The sequence below is a fragment of the Lygodium microphyllum genome, chromosome 14 (assembly GCF_053477565.2).
Source record: "Lygodium microphyllum isolate KBCC chromosome 14, Lygodium_microphyllum_v1.1.10, whole genome shotgun sequence".
NCBI lineage: Eukaryota > Viridiplantae > Streptophyta > Polypodiopsida > Schizaeales > Lygodiaceae > Lygodium > Lygodium microphyllum.
The window spans coordinates 62,679,221-62,690,446 of NC_141148.1; the positions used below are offsets into that span (position 1 = coordinate 62,679,221).

The 11,226-nt window shown below is 40.9% G+C and overlaps 1 pseudogene; it reads left to right on the top strand.

The window, feature by feature from the left end:
• Positions 1-9,649: 9,649 nt before the first annotated feature.
• On the top strand, positions 9,650-10,279 carry LOC148025657 (putative protein phosphatase 2C 62 pseudogene; annotated as a pseudogene).
• The last annotated feature ends 947 nt before the right edge of the window (positions 10,280-11,226 follow it).

An 11,226-nucleotide genomic window follows, 5' to 3' on the forward strand; every position in this document is an offset into this window, starting at 1 on the left:
GTTGTGCGAGAGGCGAAAGGTGAAGAGGAAGTGGGAGAGACACTTGAAAGGTTGCCACCCCAGGAGTAGGAGCAATTGACTGAGAGGATTGTGAGGGAGAGAAAAGAGCTGGAGGCACCATCTAGCCAAGGAGGGCCTAGGAGGCCAAAGAAGATAACCCCTCAAAAGCGGTGGCAGCAAGAGACTAGGGAAAGAATGACCAAGGAAGAAAAGGCTGAATTACAAATGGTGTAGGCCGAGTCGAGAAGGTCTCAAGAAGAGAGAAGGAGAAAAGAAAAGGCAGAGGCATAAGAGATACTAAAGAAGAAAGAGGAAGATTTAGCTTGAGCCATCCAAATCTCAGTGGAAGATCCCTCAAGGGAGGAGTTAGGGGCAATGAGTCCATCAAGGGAAGAAGGCCTAAGCACCAACACTAGAGTGCCAAAAATGGAGCCACCACTGATGGTAGAAGAGGCAAAGGCAAGGGCCTACTTTATCCAATCCCGCTTGCTCTAGTGTGCCAACCTGTAATTCCCACAACCACCCAAAACATCACTAGCATAGTGGATGCAAGCAACCTCATGGTGGCCTAGATCCAATACCTAGTGAATAAGGTGCAAGAAACAGCCCCAGATTTGAGTGGGGGAGCTCCGACAACTAGGACAAAGAGATTAGCAACTAGAGATGTTGAATCCAAGAAAGACCCCAAGAGGCAGAGAATAGAGGCATCTATAATGACCATACCGACAACATTACTACCGTCCATGGGCTACGACGAGTGTGTCAAAGGGCTTCTCACATAACTGAACATGGCAAGCCCAGAGAAGAAAATGGTGATAGCAGAATTGGAAGCCAAAAGAGAAGAATTGGCAACCTTCAAGTTGGAAAGGACTCACTAGCTAGTAGAATACCAAGAAGAAATCTACAAGAGTTGAAGGAAGAACTCAAGGCTAGAAAAAAAGAAGAAGATAATTGACAAGGAAGGCTCATAGAAGAACAACCAAAAAAATAATAGGATTGCAAAGGGAGTACATGCTCATCCTCATGCAACATGAAGAATTGAGAGAGTAGTTGAAGAGGATAGAATAGGCAACATATAAATTGGAGGTGCCTAATTTTTAAAAAAACTCAAAGAGAGGAAGAGCATCAAAGAGACATGGAGAGAATGGAGTATAGGTTATTGGAAAATCCGGAAGACTAGGGAAGGCTAGAGAGGGAGATTAAGCACATGGAGAAGGAGAAAGAAGAAACAATCCAGAAGTGAAAAGAGATGGATCCAAGGATGGTAGCCTTCGCACGAAGGAAAAATGGAAAACTAGAGGAAATGAAGCAAAAAGCAAAGGAATGGGTTGTCAAAATTGAGGGAAGAGTGAGAGAACTAGGAGGCCATCTAGCCCATGCTAAAGGGAACAAGGTTTTGAACAATGTGTTGGCAAAAAGTAGGGCAACAAAGGCCATGAAGATGAGCATGGAAGCCCAGCAATGTGCCTTCCTCGATGCCATCTTAGATCTCATGTATCTAGAAGAGGAGGAGACCATTGAAACCTTAAAGAAGAAGCTAGAGATCACCCGTAGGGCCATAAGGCATGGCATGTGTGTCCAAGATCATGAAGCAAAATCAAACGTAAGCCCATGAGAGCAAAGGGAGTACCTACTAAGAGTAGGACTAATAGTCCAAGAGATGGAATGGATTAGGTATGCGGAGGAGTAGGGACCACAAGAGCCAGTGTGAGAGAAGAAGAGCAACATGTGCCACTTACCTAAAGTGGGGTAGGATTTTGAAGTGAGATAGCAAGATGAGGAACAAGTCCCCCAACCAGCCTCTCCAAGACCAGAAGCTCAACAAGAAGTGCCACCACAGAATGCAATGGTGGAAAGAAAAGAGGAGTCAGAAAAAGAAGGAATAAGATGTTGGAGCAAGCACACGAAGAAGACTAAGGGCACGATCCCTATCAATCCTCGAAGTTCCCATCTTGAAAAAAGAAGAATGTTTTTCGGTCAATTGAAACCTGGAACCCGTAGTGTGTGAAAAATGGGAAAACAAGTGCAAGACCTTCAAATCTACCTTCCAATACCCACCCACACTGAGCTAAGTGTTATCCCCTAAAGTGGTAGAGGAAGCGATAAGCATGGGTAGAAGGCTTGAGGATCGGTGGAGCATAGAAAAAGAGAAGAATCCAATGTTGTTGGGGATAGAGGCATAGGATTATTGGGAAGACAAGATCATGGAGGTACCCAAGTCTATCAAAGGATACAAGGCACGGCCAAAGTGGAAGTAGAGAATTCGGGATAGTAATGTGGATGCATGCATGTCATTTTGCAACACCCTACCCAAGGAGAGAAATGATCCAACATACATGTCATATCCAAGAAGGGTAGGGGTAGACTTTAACCTTGACATCCATGGTCATTACAATTTCCCTAAAATATACAATGTAAATGCTACTAAGCCCCAGAGGAAGCCCTTATATTCTCAAAAAACAACCTAGGACCCTCCATCTCCCATTCCCTAAGTGAATTCTCTTCCTGCTCCGATCCTGCTTTTATCACAACCTGTAACTACCTTAGGCTACTTTGAGTTTTGCTTGAGCAATCACCTACCTCTCATGAATACTGCCTACCACCCCTTTTTTTGATTTGAATGTTTGCATATATAGTTGTTCTATGGTCATGTTCATGATGAGAGCCACCCTCCTCCCATCCTTTTGCATGGCCTTACTAGAGGACATGAAAAACAATCGATTCACTAGGTGTAGTCATCCATTTTTGTCAATAGCTCCTTTCAATGTACGTATGAATCTAAAGGATTATATGCAGGGTAGGAACTTCCTTAGTAAATCACTTAAGCCCCCATCCTCCTCCTCTCACGACCATGAATATGAGGACTAGTTCCTTGTGCACATTCAAAAAATAAAATAAAAGAGAGAAAAAGAAAAAAAGGAAAGAAAAAGGAAACAAGAAAAAAAGAGAGAAAGAAAATATAAAAAACAAAGACAAAAGCAAGGAAAGAAAAGGAAATCAAATAGAAAGCGGAAAAACACACCTCACTTCATGAGTGCCACAATCGCTACACCTATGGGTCCTCAAGTTAGGCATGTCCAATGGCCTTGGTTGGCCCTAACCCCCTAGCTAGCCCTTTTTCCCCCACTTCATGCTTAGGGCACATCAAGGGGTGTAGAACACACCTAGGGAGGTCACACTCACCTATGGTTAGACATGTCTCCCTAAGCTACACTAACCACACTTTTCCCATATATGAATTGGGTCCTCAAGTGTGGGATAACACCCCAGGTTTGACCCAACTCCTAGTTCCACTGACACAGACACAATGGATGGCACGCCGAGATAGGCACACCCCTAGGTAGTGCACTCTCTTTTTTATTTCAGGTGAATCCAACAACCTGCACTTAACCACTGATTTTAGAGGCCCCCGTCACCCACTCAATATACCCTAGGACCAAATGTTGTCGGCCTAGTACAATTAGGGTTGGGTTGGGTAAGAAGACACCCTAAATCCTACATCTTGTCTAAACAAAATTCCTTGACCAAGAAACGCCGTTCGACAGGTGAAATGATTCCATGAGATAGATGCAACACTTGTGCAACAAGTTGCAACGTCACATGGCTTTGTGGTCTATCCACAAGATAAAAATTGCCACTCCTTGGAATAAGGTTGGCAGGTTCTAGCACAAATCTAACTTGCAAGAGGATGACTAGACATCCTGTTACATCACCTTTCTTGGGCTGATTTGCCAAGTTAAGGGAAGTTATGTATTGCTTAGTAAGCAAAGGATCAATCAAGATAGAGCGACATGGTCGCCATGATTTTTTTGTCTTAAGAAACCTAAGGTGTTGGTTAATTTGGATTGACAGGGTGTGACCCTAACCCAAGGACAAAAGGGTAAACAAGCAAACCCTTGGGGGTCTTGCCAAGTCGCAATTGATCCCGGATCGAAGCTGGATGCATTCGAAGAAAAGGATTTAATCCTTAGCAATTGGCCAAATAAACGACCACTGGATTGATTATGTTTGTAATAGTTTAGGAGCACTGTTTGCATTGTTTGCTCAAGGAACTAAAGATGGAAAGATAATTAATGCTTCAGGTTGAAGACCTAAAGGGAGAGGCAGCATCAGTTACCCCCAACTGTCTGCCTGACCCTAACCAAGGGGGTTGTTAGCCACGCCGGGAACGTGGACCGAACCCGTCGCAAGAGGTCTCTCTGTTGGGCGCTACTTGGAGCAGGAGGATGCTTGGGTGCCAGGGGGCTCTGGCCGTAAATCCCTTGCCTTCCGGGCCCTGCACAAGAGGCTAACACGACTCGGGATTGGATCTCGAGGCCCGCATACTAGTCTACGAGTGGAGTCTTGGATTAGTATTCCCTGTGGATTGCTGGATAGCCTTCGGGCGGATTATGGATTGCCTTCGGGCAGATTATGAATTAGCCTTCGGACTGGATGTATTCCAAAGATAAATAAGATCAATTGATGTAAAGGAACTTGTTTGAAACTGTTTTTCTATGTCAAGTGCTAAGATTATGTGAAGGAATCGGTGTCTAATTGGCTAATTAAGGAAGCTGTTTTATGCGTGTCCAACTAAGTGTGGTAGGTAATTAGACAACTAAAGCAACCCTGAGGAAAGTGCGGTGGATGTGGCCATGGGTCTGTCCTACGGATGGGTGGTCCCGGTTGGCTGGGAACTTTTCTCAAGCGAAATGGACAACATGGAACTTTCCTTAAAGGAAATGAATAGCAAGGAACGTTGACCTAGATTCTAGGTTACTAGAATCCCGATTTATGCTTTTTTAGGAGAACGGAATGGGACTATGCCTTATGGGTAGAGAGGTCGAGTTTTGCATCCCTCTCGTTTCCCATTCTCCTTGAACCAAGTGCAGTATGAATCCGCTTCGACCCTGACGTTTCTGCTTAAAGTAGTTCGCTTGGGGTTCGACGCTAGCTGCCATTCTAGGAGTTTGACCACTAGGAAAACCCTGATTCAGGTTGGTCCTAAGTGGGAACGGACAGAATACTTCCACTACGTAGCAAACTCGGAAAGACCTAGATCGCAAATCCCGTAACATTCCATGGGAGTGCTGAGCGGAGCTTTCTAGACTCTCTTTCCGATGGGCTGCTAAGACATGTCCTACGAGCAAACAGGTGGACACGTTACATTCAGTGAGCCCTTGCCCATTTTGAGATTGCAAGATCATTAGCAAATTAGCTCCAAAACACTTCAAATTTCAGTTGAGCACAAATGCTAGGAAGCACTAGGTGATTAGTATCAAGATATACCAGGTGATTTAGTGACTATGATGCCCTTGAAGTTGGAATCTTCAAGATCTTACAAGTTCGAGTCTTCCCCTCCTTGATTTGATGCTGGAGTTGCAAAAAAGAACTGAAAATAGTCCAACAGAAGTATTGATTTTGAGTGTGTCAAAGGACATAGGAGGATTAGTGTTAATCAACACTAGTATTAAGAGATACAATGTAGTTGGCACTTGATGTTGACTCTTCTTCTTGTTGATTCGAAGTGGTAAATTAGCTAGTAAATCAATGCTAAGTAGATTAGAGGGTCAATGACGTTAGTGAGCCAAAGGAAGTATGAAAATGAAGAAAAAATTGAGCTTTAAGGTTGATGGCTATGGAGTCTACATTAGGGTTTCAGGGGGCAGCCTGGTTTTCACCCCCTATGAACTGAATACTTGATAATTTCCAAAACTTTCTTGATAGAAATAAAGCTTAGGAAGTATGCTATCAAAGCCCTATGATGCTCATCAGCATCGTGATTTGTAGAGGTGGAATGGAGCATACGAACAGTAGAGGGTGCAGAAAACAGCAGCAACTAAGTGATGGCTCAATGCTAGAGCGTGGAGTCAACAATCTTGAGGTTTGACATGATGAGCAGGAGCGCCCTGATTTAGGGAGTATTTCCCTAGAAGAAAAAACGAGTTGAAATGGCTTGGATTGAGATCTTTAAGTCCTCAACTGAAGGTGGGTAGTTATGGAGGTAGGTGAGAGATCTAAGGAAAAGTGGAGGGAGCCAGAAATTCAAACTAGAATGACTCAATTAGTGGCCTCATGACTCACTAACTTAAAACCTACTCTAATGCCATGTTAAAATACTAAGAATGCATGCTATGGAGGATCAATGATGAGCAAATAGACAATCATAATGAGGCAGAAGCATTGACAAGGAAGAACAACTAATATTATCCAAGCATAATGCAAGTACAACTTATTGATAATGACTGATAGAATGAGTGTGGGGATGAGTGCCTTTTATAGGATTAAAGTAGTTGGTATTGGTAGGTGGAAATAGGTGGAAAGGGACCATAGTATTCAACAATCGTGGTTTTAATAAACTGTGCATACATGACCTAGTCTAAGGCTTTATTTGATGTATGTTTCTTTGCCTTATTTGTAGAGGCTATGGTGGATGTGATTGCACATTTCTCAAAACCATAGATATACTTGTGCAATTTTTCATCATCATTAACAATTTCAACACACATGGTCAGGCTCATGAACTAATTGGTATACTCTCGTACTATGAGATCATTTTGGTCAAGTTGATACCATTGTCTTGCCAACTGATCTTTTTCCTCTAGGGATAGAAAGATAGGAACCACATGCATCTTAAAGTCTTCCCAATCAATGAATTGATGATTCTCATGGTTGATATAGCAACACCATGTGTGGACAAATATCTCTAGATGGAGAGAAGCAAAGAGAATTTTCTAATCATCAATGCATGGGTAAATATTGAAGTAGGACTTTAATTTGGAGGTCCATTCTTCCAATACCCTATGGTACATGAAGCAGATCCAATGGTGGAGGCCATTATGATTCGCACTTGGACTCATTTGCCTTGTCTTATGTTGGGTGGTGTCCAATTGGGCTAGAGGGGTAGTGAGGTGTTATATTATCTATTGAGTCCAAGAGTTGGAAAGGGCCATTTGTCAATGGCAATATCTATTTTTGAGAGCATCTAATGATGATTGGCAACCATATCATTGTGCCTTTCCATATGGTGGTAGATCTCATGCTGACAAAGGGTGCAATTGAGCATGCTATAAGGGTCCATATCAAGCACTTTCTCTTGCATGTCACTATTAAAATCTCTAAGAAAAGTTATTCATTCATTGAGGCTTTGGAGTGCCTAATTTCTCTTTGGGCCTCCTCATGGGCCTTGCCTTTGCCTTTTTGTCATGCCATTTGAGTATAGTCCATAGGACCCACTATCACTCAAATGAGCATAAATTCTAGTAGGAAACTTTGATTGAGGAGATTTTTGATTCAAATAAAAAGGAAAATATCCCTCTTTGAGATGAACTATAAAGCCTTTTGACCTCGATGCACAAAAATGGCCATATCTTTCAAACTATATCTCTAATTAGGAATATTTTTTATTCAAATAAAAGATACAAAGCCCTCTTAGAGATGAGCTAGAGTTTGCTCCTAGATGCAATATATAATTTACTACAGTAAGCTTTTGGTGACTATTCTTGATTGCATGTGACTACAACACTATCTGTCCCAATTCCAACATGCACCATATAAATGGCTCATGGAGGATTGAGCCTAAGAATCATAGTAACCAACATCCTAAGCATATTGAGCATGATTCCAAGTACATCTAAGCACTAAGCATATTGAGCATGATTCCAAGTACATCTAAGCACTAAGCATATTGAGCATGATTCCAAGTACATCTAAGCACTAAGCATATTGAGCATGATTCCAAGTACATTTAAGCATCCATTTTCTTTGCCATTATTTCATAAGGAAACCTCAATGTGATATATATTGCATTGATTGCATACATGTCAAGTGTCATACATGGGTATCTCGATCAATTAGATTGTGTCAAATCAGGGGGTATCCCATTGAGAATGGGGTGACCATGGAGTATACCTGCATTGGCATACAAGTATTGGGATTTAAATCATTAAGAGGTGGAAAAAGTTTCCCCTGGGCTAGGCTATACATCCCTTCAAGGTCTTAAGTGATAAGGGAGGATCACCTCTCTTTTGCCTTATCACCTCTCCTAGCATCACCCTTTTTCCTTAGCCAAAGTATAATAGAAAACATTTTTAATTATTCAACCAGCATGAGTGTCATGTAGGAAAATTTTTCCCCCTATTTTGCCTTTGTAAATACCTTTATGAACCAAGGAATACATGTGTAAAGAAACCTTAATTAGGGTTAGTTAGAGATTAGCTAGGGTTTACCTATAAAATCGAAGCCAGCCAAATGTAGCATTATCACTTAATCATTGGAAGACATCTTGTTCTCGGGAACTTTATTTCTTGTAATCACTTTTAGCTATGGTAGCTTGCCATGTTAATGAAGGTTAGTCTCTTTCCATTTTCAGTTTTTCTTGTTGATTTCTTATTTCTTTATCCATGGTTGGACATGGATCTAGGCTAGTGTAGGCTAGATAGGTTAGCTTCATTAAAGAAGAAGAAGAAAACGATGCTTAAAAAGAGGGAAATAAAAATATAGAAAACGATTGCTATTATCACAGACCAAAGAATGCATAGAGACCGTTATCCATCCTATGTTGCTTCTCCTTCTTCAGCAACTTCTTCGATAGCCTCGACCTCTCCTACTTCACCAAACATGGAGCATTTGAACAATAGAGCTCATCTATGATCAAGGATATGGCAAGTTTCATAATAGGTGCAATTCACGCTGTTGTCCTAAACGTGATGAAGAGAGTAATAGGAAGGCTAATAGAGCCAAATCACTATTCTACAGGTTGCTCAAGAGGTCAAGAACCAAGTTATGGAGTCCATTGTGGTTGGAAGAGTCATGGTTGGAAGATTTTAAAAGAGTCATGGTTGGAAGATTTTAGCAAGAGATTGACTATGTAGTATGAAGTGAGCTTGAGACAGGAGAGAGAAAGATTGATTCTAGAAGAAAGTCCTTCCTTCTCAAAAATAACCATGGTTTAAGTGTCCTCCAGCTATGTCTGACCCTCTTTTGGTCCATATGCTTTCAAAATGGAGTAAAATTTGATGATGATCTATCAAAGTAATTATGAACCTCTAGCTTGCCCCCGTATCTCTGTCAAGAAACACTAAAATAACCATAGTTTGAAGTAGTACAACCTGTCTAGTCACTGTCAAGAAGAAACCAAACCATGTAACTGTGTCTTCAACTCTAGTTACACAGAAATGATGCTTGTAACCAGATCTTCCATGAAAATGACCTCCCCAGCTAGATCATAATCATGAAAATGAAGGAATTAAAGCCAGCCTTAGATCACAGCAAGGCTCTAATTATGGCGAGATGTAGAAATACCATCTTATCCACGACCATCATTCCTTGCCATCAGTTGTACGGGATGATGCAACTATTGAGTCTCACAATTGAATGCCTATTTTGAGAAGTTTGTGGATAGCGAGCAACCATCAAAAATATTCCCTCAAAGGTTGAGACTCTCACAATCCTTTTGCAAAAGTCCCATTTTGTAGCTTTGCAAGAACTATCTTGGCAATATTTTCATAGACCAAGGGCATGCCATTCTATAGGCATACGTTTTTGAATTACCATCCTGAAGTAGCTCATGATCATCCATGCTCATGAAAGTTGAAGGCATTGAGATATGGAGATTTGCACATCATTGGTACAACCGGGCAACTAGTGATGTCAAATGCTGGGGGAAGGAATGACAACTCAGTCAAACAAGACATCGTCTATTGGTGATCATTTGAATGCATCTAACGATGGTTGCAGGTCAAGCTCAAGAGCAAGGATCATTCATCTTGGATGTGATGTACCTCATTACTTGCAGAGTCACCTCTTTGATAATATAATATCACAGCCTGAGTTTGTAAAGAATCCAACGATAGCTATCTGCAAAGCCTAGGAAATCACGAATCAAGTCATTCTATAGAAAGCTCCTAATCTGGGGTTTGGTGGATCAACAGTTGCTACTTCCATCCTTGTTAATGGTTGAAGGTTCATTGTTGTGAATGTGGGTGATTCTAGAGCTGGAGGTACAAAGCTGGAGATGCAATTAAGCTTTCAATGGATCATGAAGACAAAAAGAAGAATCGTTGAAAACAAGGGAGGTTTTGTTACAACAATTCCAAATCCAGATGTTCACAACATGAAACTTGATGAGACTGATGAGTTTCTTATTTTGGCAAGTGATGGATTATGGAAGGTTATGGAAAATTGAGAAGCCGTCAATCTAATCCGAAAGGTAAAGGATCCTAAAGCAGTAGCTAAAAAGCTTATAGAAGTTTCTCTTGTGTGAAAGAGCAAGGATGATATATCTTACATTGCGGTCTAAATTCAATTATATGGCCACTCCTTATCAAATCACTGTATGGTAAAAATATTTTTTATGATGTTGAAAACAAATTTGTGATGAGATCTCCAAGATGCAAGAATTCATGGGAGCACTCTTCATCAAGAATCTTGATCAAGAAGCTAGACATTATCATTGGAGAGCTAAATTTGAAGATTCTTGGACCTTTGCAAGCTGAAGGCACATTCCACAAGTCTATGTGAAAGGTTTGAAGCATACACCAATGCTCTTCTCCTCTTCATCAACCATTCAAGGTACTTATTGATCATTCTTGGTCTCCTATTGATTACCTTTTGTTTCTCAGCCATCACTATCATGATGAAATGGAGAAGAAATAGTGTATTTCAATCCTAATTCATTGATCTTGAAGCCTATCTTTAATACCTAGATCTTCCCCTGTTTCAATTGAGTATTACCTTTGAGTTCTAATAACCTAAATCCATTGTAATGCGTCATTCTCACTTGCCTAACCTTGGATTTTAGCACTGCTATGTTCCCATGAAAAAAATATATGAAAAGAATGGTAAGGAATGAGTAATGAGCAATGAGTTATTGCTTTGAGTATTGCCCTATCCCATTCCTCTTTCATATTATTCACCCTTTTTAGCAATGCACTTCATGTAAATCTTTCCAATTCCTATCCATTGCATCTCATGTTAGATTAACAAGAATCTTGTGTGGAACTTGTCATTGAAGCAAGTGCAAGTTATGGGAATCATATATGACTTGGAATATGACTGGGGATCATGAAAATATGATCTATTGACTTAGTTTATGACTCGGATGACTTGTATCAATAATGCACATGTTTCGTAAAGCAAATGTTACATGGGTACTTGACAATGTAGTTGGAAGGCAATGTATCATCTTGGCTACAGCATATTGGTCACGTGTATGCTTATGGAATGCTAAGCCATGTATATGACTTT